This window comes from Bos javanicus, chromosome 9 (assembly GCF_032452875.1).
Source record: "Bos javanicus breed banteng chromosome 9, ARS-OSU_banteng_1.0, whole genome shotgun sequence".
NCBI lineage: Eukaryota > Metazoa > Chordata > Mammalia > Artiodactyla > Bovidae > Bos > Bos javanicus.
The window spans coordinates 87,746,918-87,759,972 of record NC_083876.1 but is presented as its reverse complement, the minus strand read 5'-3'; the positions used below and the strand labels follow the sequence as shown (position 1 = coordinate 87,759,972).

The 13,055-nt window shown below is 44.1% G+C and overlaps 1 protein-coding gene across 1 annotated transcript in view; it reads right to left on the bottom strand.

Moving 5' to 3' along the window:
* The window catches only part of PLEKHG1 (pleckstrin homology and RhoGEF domain containing G1), a 249,265-nt gene extending 247,607 nt beyond the window's left edge, over nt 1-1,658 (bottom strand). The window contains exon 1 of the mRNA XM_061428306.1: nt 1,517-1,658. The gene's annotated coding sequence lies outside the window, so the exon portion shown is untranslated. The remainder of the gene's footprint in view (nt 1-1,516) is intronic.
* Between the last annotated feature and the right edge of the window lie 11,397 nt (nt 1,659-13,055).

Below are 13,055 nucleotides of genomic sequence, written 5' to 3'. Positions count from 1 at the left end.
CTAAGTCTTAAATACAGCAGACCAAATAAGTACTGCTTATTGGGGAGGGGTAGCAAGGAGTGAGCTTGAAACTTCAGAAACTGTCTGGTTTCTCTAAATCATTTCTTAAGGGAGGAAGCCAAGGCCACCCGAGGTGGAGCTGCTTGCTCTGGTCTGACTTGGCAAAGATGAAATTAGGATGGAGTTTCTTACTCCCAGACACGATGGGCCTGGAAATGTTTTAATAGTGTTTAATCAAAATCCAAAGCCTGTAAATTCTTTAAAGATATGCCAACCACAGAAACTGAGCAGCCCGAAGATGCTGATTTTAACACTTGATAACTATTTTTATGGCATTACACAATCTATCTAGGCCTGGGATTCTGTTCGAAGGCGAATCTGACCCAGAGTCAACATGCTGGTCTTCTGGTTTAAATCGAAACACAAGGAAGTTCTGTACCCAGTCCTCGGAAAACCCCCAAACCACTCTCCCTCTGTGACTGACCTTGTCTTGGGAGATGCTGACTGCAAACAGCCTTCCCCCAGACTCACCCTCTACAATTTCAAAAGTATGTGCAGTAGCCATGGCCACTTGAGGGTGCTACAAAGGGAGAGTTAAGGACCAGAGCTTAATGAAATACCGGCCCTACAAGCAAGACTCCACTGGAGCATTTAAAAAGTCATCCACCTCATTGTTTCCCGTAAACGCAATGAAATGCCACAGCTTAACGACTTTTCCCAATTACAACCTCCTTAGGCTTCTCGTTTAACAACCAGACTCTCACTAGAGGACACAAAGGCTGGGAGACCGGGCTGCGGGCATCACCGCAAACCCCGGCGGTCCTCCGAGGCCAGGACCGTCGACAAAGTCCCCGTGGACCAGGGGTTACATTGACCGCCGTGATGGACTGGCCACCGGCTTCGACTCCAAGCCCCCCTGCACGTCCCCTCCCCCGCCCCCCGCCCTAGGAAATATTTGCAGAGCTGGGACCCTCCAAACCAAACGCGCCACAGAGCCGGGGCCTCCGATTCCCACCGCGGTCCGCCGTCTGGGGCGCCAGGAGCGGGGATCCGCGGCGGGAGCGGACCGAGGGCGGCGGGCGCTCGGGTCCCGTTCTCGGACTGTCCCGTTTGAGTTGCAAGGTTGACTTGGTAACAGTCCCGAGCGCACTGAGGAATCCCTTCTCCGAGGAGCGAACGCTCCGGCCCCCGCGGCTGCGGGTGGAGGGCGAGGAGCACAGAGACTCGAGGCCGGGCCCCCGGAGCCGGGCGGTGGCGGCCGCGGGTCGCCCCCTCCAGGCGGCGGTGGGCAGCGGCGGGCCGGGGTCGAGGCGGCGGGGCGCTCCCCCAGCCCCGTTGGCCCCCACCCGGGAGGGAGCGCGCGGAACAGGAACCCGGCACCCCGGTCCGCTCGCCTCCACCTGCGGATCTGGGGCGCCCCTCGGAGTCCCCTTCCCGTCCCCCCCATCCCGGCGTTCCCGGCCGCGCGGTCCCATTCCTGGAAGAGGACCCGATGTCCAGCGAAAGGGACACTTACCCGGGGAGGGCCGGCTCCCGGCGCGGGCCGCGCTCGCAGGTCGGCCGGGGGAAGGTGCGGCTGCGCTGCGCCGGCTGCGGCGCCAGCCGAGCGCCCTGCACTGCCGCCAGGCTCGGACTTCCTCTTCCTCGCGCTCGGCCCCGCCGCTCGGCCGCGCTCCCCGCTCGCCGGCCGCGCCCCGACCCGCCCCTCCCGGCGCAGGGTTGCGGGCCTCGTCGCCGCGAGCAGCGGATCTTGGGTCCCTCCTCCCCTCGGCCCGGGCGAGCACGGTGGGGAGGAGCGGGAGAGAGAGAGAAAGAGATTAAGCACTTGGACTTGTCTCTGGAGGGTTGCCAAACAGAGCAGTCAAATTACAGCCCCTGGGGGGAAAAAATTACCAAAAAAAAAAAAAAAATCCCTGCTACTGTTTTCGCAGACACATCACTTTTCTTCAGTTCCCTGGATCCTCAGGTTTAGCTTTCTCTTGAACGTGATACTTTGCATATGATTTTGTAAAAAGAGTACCCTAAATAATTCTTTTAGTTAGACATTTTAGTATTAACACAGAAGCTCTGGGGTAATCTTATGGGCTGAGGGAGGAAGCTCGCTGTTTTCAGGTGTCATTACTCTAATCACCCCAGTTAATGTATCAACTAACATTTGCTTCGAGAAAGTAAAAGTGGAAAAAGGAGGCCAAGAAGACTGACCTTTGAAATAACGAGAGAGGTGTTAAAGGTCCCGGCTGTGCGTGTAGTGTGATGATGACTTGAGTCGAAGGTGCCTAAGGTGACCGTCAAAGGCAAGCAGTGATTTCCCAACCCTCATTTCCTTTCCAAGGCAGCCATATGTATCGGCCTGTTGAGTCCATTAGATTTGTAAGAATGCACTCTTACATGATTTGTTCACAGAATTTCAGTTTCAGCAGTTAGGAGCTGTGTGGCCTTAAGAAAGTCATGTGACCTCTCTGTACCTCAGTTTCCTCATCTGTAAAATGGGGGTAATGAGGATAGTGCCTACCTCACCGAGTTGCTTCTTGTGATTTCAATAAGGCAATTTCCAGGAAAGGTTTAGGAGGTTCCTGGCACACTTGCTGGATAAATGTTAGGTATTATTGTTGATTTCCCCTTTTTATCTGCTCTGATGCATGTATAGAAATTATCATAAAGATCTGAAATAAAATAAGGTTTTGAGCAGCAGAGCCACACAGCATCACAGTTCTCTCCCTACAACGTGCACTTTATATTCTGTTTTACAATTTATTTTGTCTTCACAACTGACTTGTATTCTCTCAAGCCATGAGGCTGGGTTATGCTCCGGGTACATTTACCATGGAAGATTTGCAGTGCAACTCAAACAGATTTTTGCCATCTTCAAAGCACTGTTTCAGTTGATCTTGCAGTACCCTTGTGATGTCGGCAGGACAGGGGCTAGTGTTCTTTCACAGGATATGGAGACTCGGCAGCCTGAGTCAGACCCTCTCTAGCACCAGGAGCTCACATAAAACCCCACCCGTTCGCCGGTCTCTCTATGCTGTTACCTGCCATGAAGTGAGCAGGAACACCTTACCATACAGCATGGGCCTCATTCATGGTCTCTGTCAATCCTCTGAGTTAGTACTGGCCTACATTCAACAACCTTAGGTTCAAAGAGCATAACTGATGACCATGTTAGTGTCTGACAGATGGGGTTTGGGGACAGCTTGGAGAAGAAGGGAGGAGAAGCAGGTTTTCCTGGTTCTTTCAAATGCTTTCTCTGCTACCTTCTCCCTGGCCTACAGAGTCACATGCTTTCTTAGCACAGATGACTTTGAGTAAAGCTATTAGTGAAGTGGTGTGACCATCAGCTGCAGACTTTGCCACCTGCTAGCTGCAGATAACAGTTTTGAACTTTGATTCCTTATCTGTGTAATGGTTATTATATTTCCTGTCCAGACCTCTTCATTTCACCTCAGTTTATCAATGAGGTGGGAGGTGGCTCCTGGAAACAGGATTGTGAAATCTCTTTTGTTGATGCTGTGTGCCAAGCATAGCATTAGGCACCTAACCCACATTATCACACCTGATTCCCAAGTAAGTGCACTCTGCCCTTCAGGTCATTAGCAAGTGGCCTTGAAATCACCTGGTCTGACATTTTGTGTATCTAGTTTACCATATGTGCCCAGCACTTAAGCTTAGTTCCTAACTCACAGTAGATATGAAATGTTCAGTGGGTGGACGGATAGATGAAATGATAACATAAGAGTTGTGAAAATGCTATTATACAACATAACATTCCATGTTGTAATATACTACTCTCACCCTTTGAGGAAAAGAATCCAATGGAATCCAAATAATGGCTTTCTAATGATGTATTCGGTATTAGGAAAAAATTTTTGGTGAAAGGTCTTCCTAACGTTATTACTAATAGTCAAGGTCAAAGAAAGGAAACAGAAACCACTTAAAGTATTTATAAAGACAGACTTTTATGCAGGGGATTGTCTCCATAAGTGATGGAAGAACCAAGAATTCAACAGGAGACCGTGAGGTAGTCCAGAAATTCACAAGAGCCAAAAGCCACTATCACCCCTGGCAGGAGGGGCAGGGAGGAGATATACTGCAGATGGAACCTGTCTGTGGGAGCCTGAGAAATAGCCACTGTCTTACACACTGGCAGGGAGGGGGGAAGTATCTGGCTTCTCCCGTCCTTCACCCTCTAGTCCAATACCTTGCACTGGATGAATCCAACTGACCAGGAACTTGGAACACTCAGTTTGCAGGGACTTTCCCAAGGCCACCCCTGCAATCCTGTGACATTGAGCAGGAAAAGAGTGAGAAAAATCTGAAGGCAACCGACCGAGACCTAGTAGATCACTCAAGTCATACCCTTTTCTCACTCCAATAAGACCGAGTCCAGAAGAAATGTTTTTGCTTTTTCAGATCACTGAGTGTCTCTTATGGCATTTCATTCATCCCTCATACAAACCCAGGGACATAAACCCTATAACCCCTAAATTATATACAAGGTCACAGCCATTCAGGAAGTTTCAGTGACTCGCTCAAGGCCACGCACTGTATGTGGTGGATCGGCTTACAAACATGGGCAGGGCTCTGCATTCTGGTTCTCCATTTGTCCCACTAACTCAGCTGTTCCAAATGAAAAGCTGTGCGACCAGAGTCTCCTATAGAATCACATTTTAGGGTCACTGATCCATGCACATGTGAGAGTTAATGTTTGCAAAGCTTAAAGAGTTAAAAGGCTGAATCACGCCTCACTTTCATTTTATGACTTTGAGTGACAACTTTTATGGTGCTTATGATGGCTGCACTGGATTTATGATCATCCAAGACCAGAAATATCCTATCCACTGGGTTACAGGAGCACCTCAGGAACAAACACAGGTAGCATTTATCCTTTTTGAATTTTAAAGCTGTTCCTATTTCAAATGTGGTTTGAAAAAGATCTAGAACATTTTGACTGTGTTAAAGCATTTGAGGTAAGAGAAGGGACTTATGGCAGAGTCTCATGTAGGGAAGACAGCAAACCAAGAATATCAGCAAGTGCGTCACAGGATGACACGTGCCTCGAGTTCTCTCCAGCCAGGAGTGGCGATCAGAGTCAGTTCTGGCACTCCTGTCTCTCAAGCCTCTAATCAGCTAAAAGTCAAGGCGCTATACTAACTTCAAAGAGTGAAAGAGGAAATAAGAAATGTTCACAATCATTAGTATCTAGCTTGCTGCTGCTGCTGCTGCTAAGTCGCTTCAGTCCTGTCCGACTCTCTGCGACCCCATAGACGGCGCCCACCAGACTCCCCTGTCCCTGGGATTCTCCAGGCAAGAACACTGGAGTGGGTTGCCATTTCCTTCTCCAACGCATGAAAGGGAAAAGTGAAAGCAAAGTCGTTCAGTCGATCCGACTCTTCGGGACCCCATGGACTGCAGCCTACCAGGCTCCTCTGTCCATGGGATTTTCCAGGCAAGAGTACTGGAGCGGGGTGCCATTGCCTTCTCCGAGTACCTAGCTTAGTTGGGCTTATAAGTAGGTAGAGGAATTTGAGGTTCCCTAGAAATTCTGATATGTCAGAATATCTCCATTGCTGGTTTGCAACAGAGTGCCTAAATTTCCCCCTGTGATTACTTAGTTGCTAAGTCATACTCTACTTTTTGCAACCCTGTGGACTGTAGCCTCCAGGCTCCTCTGTCCATAGGATTTCCCAGGCAAGAATCCTGGAGTGGGTTGCCATCTTTTTTTTTCCCCCAGGGGAATCTTCCTGACCCAGGTATCAAACCTGCATTTCCTGTATTGTGGGCAGATTCTTTACCACTGAACCACCAGAAAAGCCCCAAACTTCCCTTTGCTAGTAGCCTAGTAGGTTAAGATCTGGTGTCTAGGAGGTAAGTGTAAATTCATTACTTATCAGGAATAATAAATATAGTGTATAATCATCCCATCCACTATTGGACTAGCATAGTGAGCTCATCGGATTCCTTAAATGATTGGCTGCTGCTAAAGAGGCCCCTGAAGAACAAGAAGACCTCAGATATCAGCAATGGCAAGAAGACAGCAAAGAAGCATCAAGTGATGCAAAAAACATGAGAGAAATGTGCCAGGATAACAGACACATGTGATAAAAAGAGCTGTAAATAGCTCACAGCCACCATCACAATTTTATCTATTCCTTCAATTGCCTCAGTTCAGTTCAGTTTAGTCGCTCAGTCATGTCCGACTCTGTGACCCCACGGACTGCAGCATCCTAGGCCTCCCTGTCCATCACCAACTCCCAGAGTTTACTCAAACTCATGTCCACTGGGGCTTCCCTCATAGCTCAGTTGGTAAAGAATCTGCCTGCAATGTAGGAGACTTGGGTTCAATTCCTGGGTTGGAAGATTCCCCTGGAGAAGGGAAAGGCTACCCACTCCAGTATTCTGGCCTGGAGAATTCCATGGACTGTATGGTCCATGTGGTCGCAGAGTCGGACATGACCGAGTGACCTTCACTTTCATTTTCATGTCTACTGAGTCGGTGATGCCATCCAACCATCTAATCCTCTGTCATCCCCTTCTCCTCCCACCTTCAATCTTTCCCAGCATCAGGGTCCTTTCAAATGAGTCAGCTCTTTGCATCAGGTGGTCAAAGTATTGGAGTTTCAGCTTCAGCATCAGTCCTTCCAATGAATAATCAGGATGGATTTCTTTTAGGATGGACTGGTTGGATTTCCTTGCAATCCAAGGGACTCTCAAGAGTCTTCTCCAACACCACAGTTCAAAAGCATCAATTCTTCAGCGCTCAGCTTCCTTTATAGTTCAGCTCTCACATCCATACATGACTACTGGACAAACCATAGCCTTGACTAGATGGACCTTTGTTGGCAAAGTAATATCTCTGCTTTTTAATATGCTATCTAGGTTGGTCATAACTTTCCTTCCAAGGAGTAAGCGTCTTTTAATTTCACGGCTGCAGTCACCATCTGCACTGATTTTGGAGCCCATTGCCTAAACATTCTCAATTTTGATCAATATAGTAAAGTAAGATGTATGTGTACATGTTTTGTAAATATTGATATTTGCAGAGAAAAGTTAACAAAGTGAATATTATTTTATGCAGATGGCCTGAATATTTGCATAGCAGAGATTATTTTCGGTGGTGTTATATCTAAATAAAGCAACATTGGACAATTTATGTTTCTGCCTTAGAATTGGCTTCATTTTCAAATGCGTATGTTTGGAAGTTCTTGAAATTTAGTGTATCCTTTGAGCTGTTTTCTCTATGTCAGGTGTGTTAGAGGAAAGAATTACTCTCAACTTTATTTCTCTAAATAATTATGCTTAGAAGGTAACCACAGGAAGAATTGTTTGGAAATGGGAGGAATGTTTGGGTGTCACCTTGGAATGGGGAGTCTGCTGGTGTTGGACACCAGGGTGGCTAAACTTTCTACAATCTGGGACAGTCCTACACCATAAAAGTTCATTCTATCCCAAATACCAACAGCATTTCCTGAAGAGCACTGGGAGGAGTCCCTTCAAACTGGGCACCTCAAATTTAAGCTCTTTCAGGGCTTAAAGGAAGACATGGGATATAGTAAGGTTAAGGTTTTATCATGCAGTGATGTTTCATTAAAGGAAACCCAGGGACTCTAGAACACTGGGCAGAGGCAGAACAAAGGACCAGTGATTGGCACCCCCTGGGGTGGTGCTGGACCCAGGGATTTCCAGGTCCCATCCCTCTTCTCACCCAACCAGGCCAGTGGTTTAGACCTTATTTCCCAGTTGGAGTGTGTGGATTAAAGGAAGAGCGCATGTGAGGCTCAGTTAGTACATGAACTAACACAAATTAGGGAGTAGGAGATTTTTAGCACACTAAAACCCACATCCTGTGCTATACTACCTTGAGATGGAGTTTAGTGATTATCTAGTTTTCATTTCTTCCATACATCTTCACACTTAACCCTACTACCGGTAAGAAAAGGAATTTTACATTCAAGATCTGAGTGCACATGCTGTAGAAAGGAATAACCAGGCAACTAATTATAGAGAACAAAACGATCAGCGGAAAAGGGGGGAAACCCCATAATTATTCTTATTCATTAACGCCAAAAAATGGCCGCTGAGACCGTAAATTGGCAATTCTCTTTCAGACACAATATCATCGTAGAAATAATTATCCAGGGCCAGTACTGAGGTTTATAACAACTCTTTAGAAGCTGTTGGCAAATTTGGAGACTTTGGCTATTCAATACAATGTATTTCTTCTTCTTCTTTTTTTTCATTTCCATTTTAAATGGTGTCAGGCTGTTTCTCAAAGAATAAAAAATACCCTTTTTCGAGCAAAAATTATAGAAGGAAAAGTCCCAATGAAACCAAACTTTCAAGATTGTTCTTGTATCACCTGCAAAATGTTTAAAATGTTTGGGAATAGGAATAAAATGATCTGACATTGAATTTTCATATTAAATAGTGAATGTCTTAAAATATGAACTTTTAAAAATAGCTCAATCCTGAAAGACAAATGAAAAATTAAAAACAACACAGGACATTCAAAAGATGATCTGGAGGGGGCAAGGATTATTTCTGGACCCTCACTAGATACGGATTATCAGTGAGGAGAAACTGGAGACAAATGTCAGAATGCTAAATATTACATAGCTAGTTTATATAGAAGTACAAATTAGAAACATAAATACCTATTGTTATAGAATATGGATTTAGTCATGAATCAATCCTTTAGTCATGCTCATAAAGTTCCTAATTAAAAGGACATGTAAATATTGTGTGTGTGTGTGTGTGCACGTGCCTGGACTTGCTGAGATTGCTTTATAGACAACATTCTGGGCCTAAAGTAACCCAAGCCAAGTATGTGCCCCTTCTTCAGAATTCTATGTTCAAGTGGCTTCTTTTTAAAATTTTTTTCCATATAGTATATGCTGTTCTCTGAGTATAAGTATTATGACTTGACTTATTTTAACATAAAAGTTTTGACTTTTGGAGGGTATTGTCTTAAAATGATTGATAATGAACTAGTGAGGTCTTTTTTTAATGATAAATGCTTTATGGAAAAGGAATAAATTAAATAATACTTATATTAAAAATTAAATCCCATGAAATTCTCAAAAGAAGGAAAATTCATTTTGAATGGAGAACACTGATATTTGAAAATACAAAGACCTGAAATTTAAGCAGAGTTGAATACTGGAGGAAGCAGTTATCAGCAGCCTTATAAAATGCAGTCTTTGAAGAAAGTGTGATGATAAGGGGAACAAAGGTGAATTAAGCACTGACTGGAGAAAGATAAAGATTTTTTATTTCTGGGAACTCCTTCCTTAGTACCTTCATGCTTGTCAGTGAGTATACATTGAATAGGGCTTCCTGGGTAGCTCAGTTGGTAAAGAATCCACCTGCAGTGTAGGAGACCTGGGTTGGGAAGATCCCTTGGAGGAGGGCATGACAATCCCACTCCAGTATTCTTGCCTGGAGAATCCCCATGGACAGAGGAGCCTGGCGGGTTATAGTCCATGGAGTCACAAACACTTGTACAATAACTGAGTGACTAAGCACCCCCCCCACACATACCTTGAATATTTAGAATCATGTGTTGCATCATTAAAGACTGGTGATATTTCCTGTTTATCTGAATTACTCTGTTCAGAACAGAAATGAAATCTACCTTCCCACTAAAATTACACTTGCATGTCTATTTTTTACTCTTTGTACTGATCTGTTCTTCTAGACTTCATTTTTCTTTCTTCTTTTCATTTCTGAGTCCCCTTTTCCTCAAAAAGTCAACTTTATCTATATTATCAATATCCTTATTCCCATTAGCATTTTCTTTCCAGCTTGATTCAGCAAAACCTGATTAAATAGTGTCAACATATTGCCAATGAGTTCTGAGATGTTGCACCCTTCTTCAGAATTTTGTGATGAAACAAATTAAACCAGAAGCCAAAGAAGCAGCATGCTTTGTCTGAATTCATTATCTGAAAAATCATTCTTTTAAAAATTGGTTTCTTCGTTTTTATAATTTCCCTCAACTCATTCACCATACATGGACTCAGTTGCTTGTGTAGATTGGAGTCCTTTGTAATGCAATTAACTCCAGGCACATTTAGGATACTGGCTTCAAAGTAAGGTTTTCTGTAATTACAGAAAGACTTTGTTTATGAAGAACTCAATTTCATGATCACTTTCCAGCAACCGAATAGTTTCCGGAGAGTCGACTCCCACATTCCTAGCAAGATGTTTTGAGCTCCTATTTCTTTTAGGAAATGTATCCTTTCACCTTTCAAGAACAGAAGGGGTCTTTAAAAACTATCCAGCAAGTGAAAAAAAAAATGGACAACCTTGATGTGGACTAATTCAATTAATGAACATCTCCTCCTGTAATCTTATAATTAAAAATACCATACATCATTACATTTGAAAGTAATACAACATTGTAAGTCAACTATACTCCAATATAAATAAAAATTAAATTAAAATAAAGTTTATTTTAATTTAAACTTATGTGTATGTATATATATATATATATATATAGTATATATCATATATCATCATCTATTTCTTCTTTCCAGTCCTCTTCCTCTGGTTTTAGTTCAAGTCCTCATCACGTGCTTCCCTGATGGAGACAAGTCCACTTACAGGCTTCCATGCACTCTGCACAGTGCAGGTTGCCAGCCTGCTCTCAAAGGGTCACTGTTTGCATAGCTAACAACACAGAAAGGGCCCCCAAAGGGTGAAAAGCAAAGCCAAGCTGTGTGACTGGGAAGGACTTTGAGTGTTGACCCAGACAGCAGTCAAAGACTAGAGTCTTCTGAATAGTGGGGAGACTTTCCCAACAGGCTGCAACCTGTGTTTCTCTCTCTGCACTAACCATTCCCCTGCCCCACCAGCCCCTGATCACCACCCTTTCCAAGTCATGAGGCATCTAAGACCCGCCCCCTTCCAAATGCTGCATTTCTGTCCAGAATGGAAGTTACTCCCTGAGCTGTCACTCAAAGCTGGGAGAAGTGGTTTTGAAGAGCTCACTTTGATGGAGAACACGCCTCATTAAATGTCAGCCTTGTCCAGGCTTGCACAGGGGTAAAGCGGGGAAAAAAGGAGTTTAGGCTTATAGTCGAGGAAGTGACTCTGCTTACACATTCAACTTGGAGAAGATGCAAACTTGACTGGGAATTGATCTCTGAATTATATTCAGTTTTATCTCCCACGCAAGGAGATAATCAAACTATTGCAGATTATCATGGAACGTGGCCCAGTTAGGTACCTACCAAGATCACCAAATTATCCTAAATCAGGAAAATGAAAAAAGAAGAGCTTGACAGTCTTAGGACAAAGACATTTGTCTGAAAAGAAGATGCTGGCTATGAAGCCTCACAATGTCAGTCTTATTTGCTTTACAAATTTCTTAGTAAGAAAGGCTCAAACATTTTACTGGGATGTCTGCATACTATTTGCAGTTTGTTTACATATTCATGCACACATCAGCCACCCCTTAACCAAACTTCAATACCTCCCTAGTTTCGACTCAAGTTCAAATTTCTTAGTCCAATATTTAAGACCTATTAATCTAGCCCCTGTTTGACATCCTTGTCTTCTTCTTCTTATGCCACCACAATTTTTCAATTAACCAGATCTACCAATAAGTAGTATATCTAAATTATATGATGTCATATAAGTTTCCATGTTTGTGGCTGGGATGTGCTTTCTTGTGTTCTTTGAGGAGATGTGACCTTCCTCCAGGGAGAAGTTTTAGTTCCACATCTTGTACTGGGTTTTCCTAAACACCCCAGGGATAAGTTCCCCACTCAGAATATACAAACCATGCATTGCCTACACCTGCTTCCCCCTGAACTGCAACAAGGACCAAGTTACTTTCTTGGGTATGCACTCAACATGTGATTATTGACAATGATAAGACAAGACAGGTGAGACTGTTGACTTCATAGTGGTCAGGTTTGCATGCACGCATTAAAAAAAAACTGATATAATTGAAGGTAGTTATTCATCTAATACAATCATTCTCTGATGGGTTCTTTAAGATCAGAACCTCTCTACTAAAATATGTTTTACTAGACGGCTAACTATTTGGTAGATACATGGGAGTTAAGTAGCTTACATTAGATCAGGAGTAACTTTAGTGCGTTACTCATGCCCCTCTTCATAGAAGAAGGCATTCTCCACATCCCCATAGAACTTTCTGGAATCGGAAAGCCCTGGTCGATGAATGAGATGATGCTGTGAATCTATGGCTGCTACATCTGAATTGCAAAACTAGTGAATCACAGACTGAAAGACTTTTTCAGAACTGGAAAGGAGCAGTCTAGTGCAGACTTTTAATCCATTTCCCAAATAGCTCGTGTCAAGAAAATAAAATAAAAATGCCAATTTATGTGTGAATGACTAAATGTATCGTGTGGTTTTTATAACTGAATTCTGCCACACAAAGAGATAGCACCAGTCAAATAAGACTCCTGGTCTAGACGGCAGCTTCCGGGGGTGTGCCTGGGGCACAGTGGGGCGCCTGGGGGAGGGGAGGGGAGGGAGGGTTCTTTCTCAGAGGATCTGTCAGTAACACTGTCATTGTGAGGAGATGAGAAACACCATCCACAACAGCCCATGAAAAGGAGGAAATGCTCAGGGGGTACAGGGTACTTTCCAGTGAGGACTGGAAGGATTTATTTTTTAAGAGGTGAGAAAGTAACTTTTTTGTTGTTTAATTGGAAAGGCCCTATACTCACTTCTTGGGCTTGGCATGAGAAGACTGCAGGTAGAAAGATGTAGTCTAAAAACGTCAAAGTCCCCTCACTCACTGACCTCTTGGAGGGACTCAATGGAACGGCCGCCTACCTGAAGAGTAGCTACATTACTTCATTCATACGTAAATGCATAAGTGCATTCAGTAATTCATCTGATATTTGCTGAACCCCACGTATGTGCCAGGACCATTCTGGGCAAAGAGGAGCAAGAGAGATGCTGTTCTAGTTCTCATGGCCATATAATGGGGAGAATCCATGGCAATGACTTAATACCCAATTCAGTATCAACTGCCCACTGTGGAAAGTAAAGGATCTGAGGATGCATATAGAGCCTTC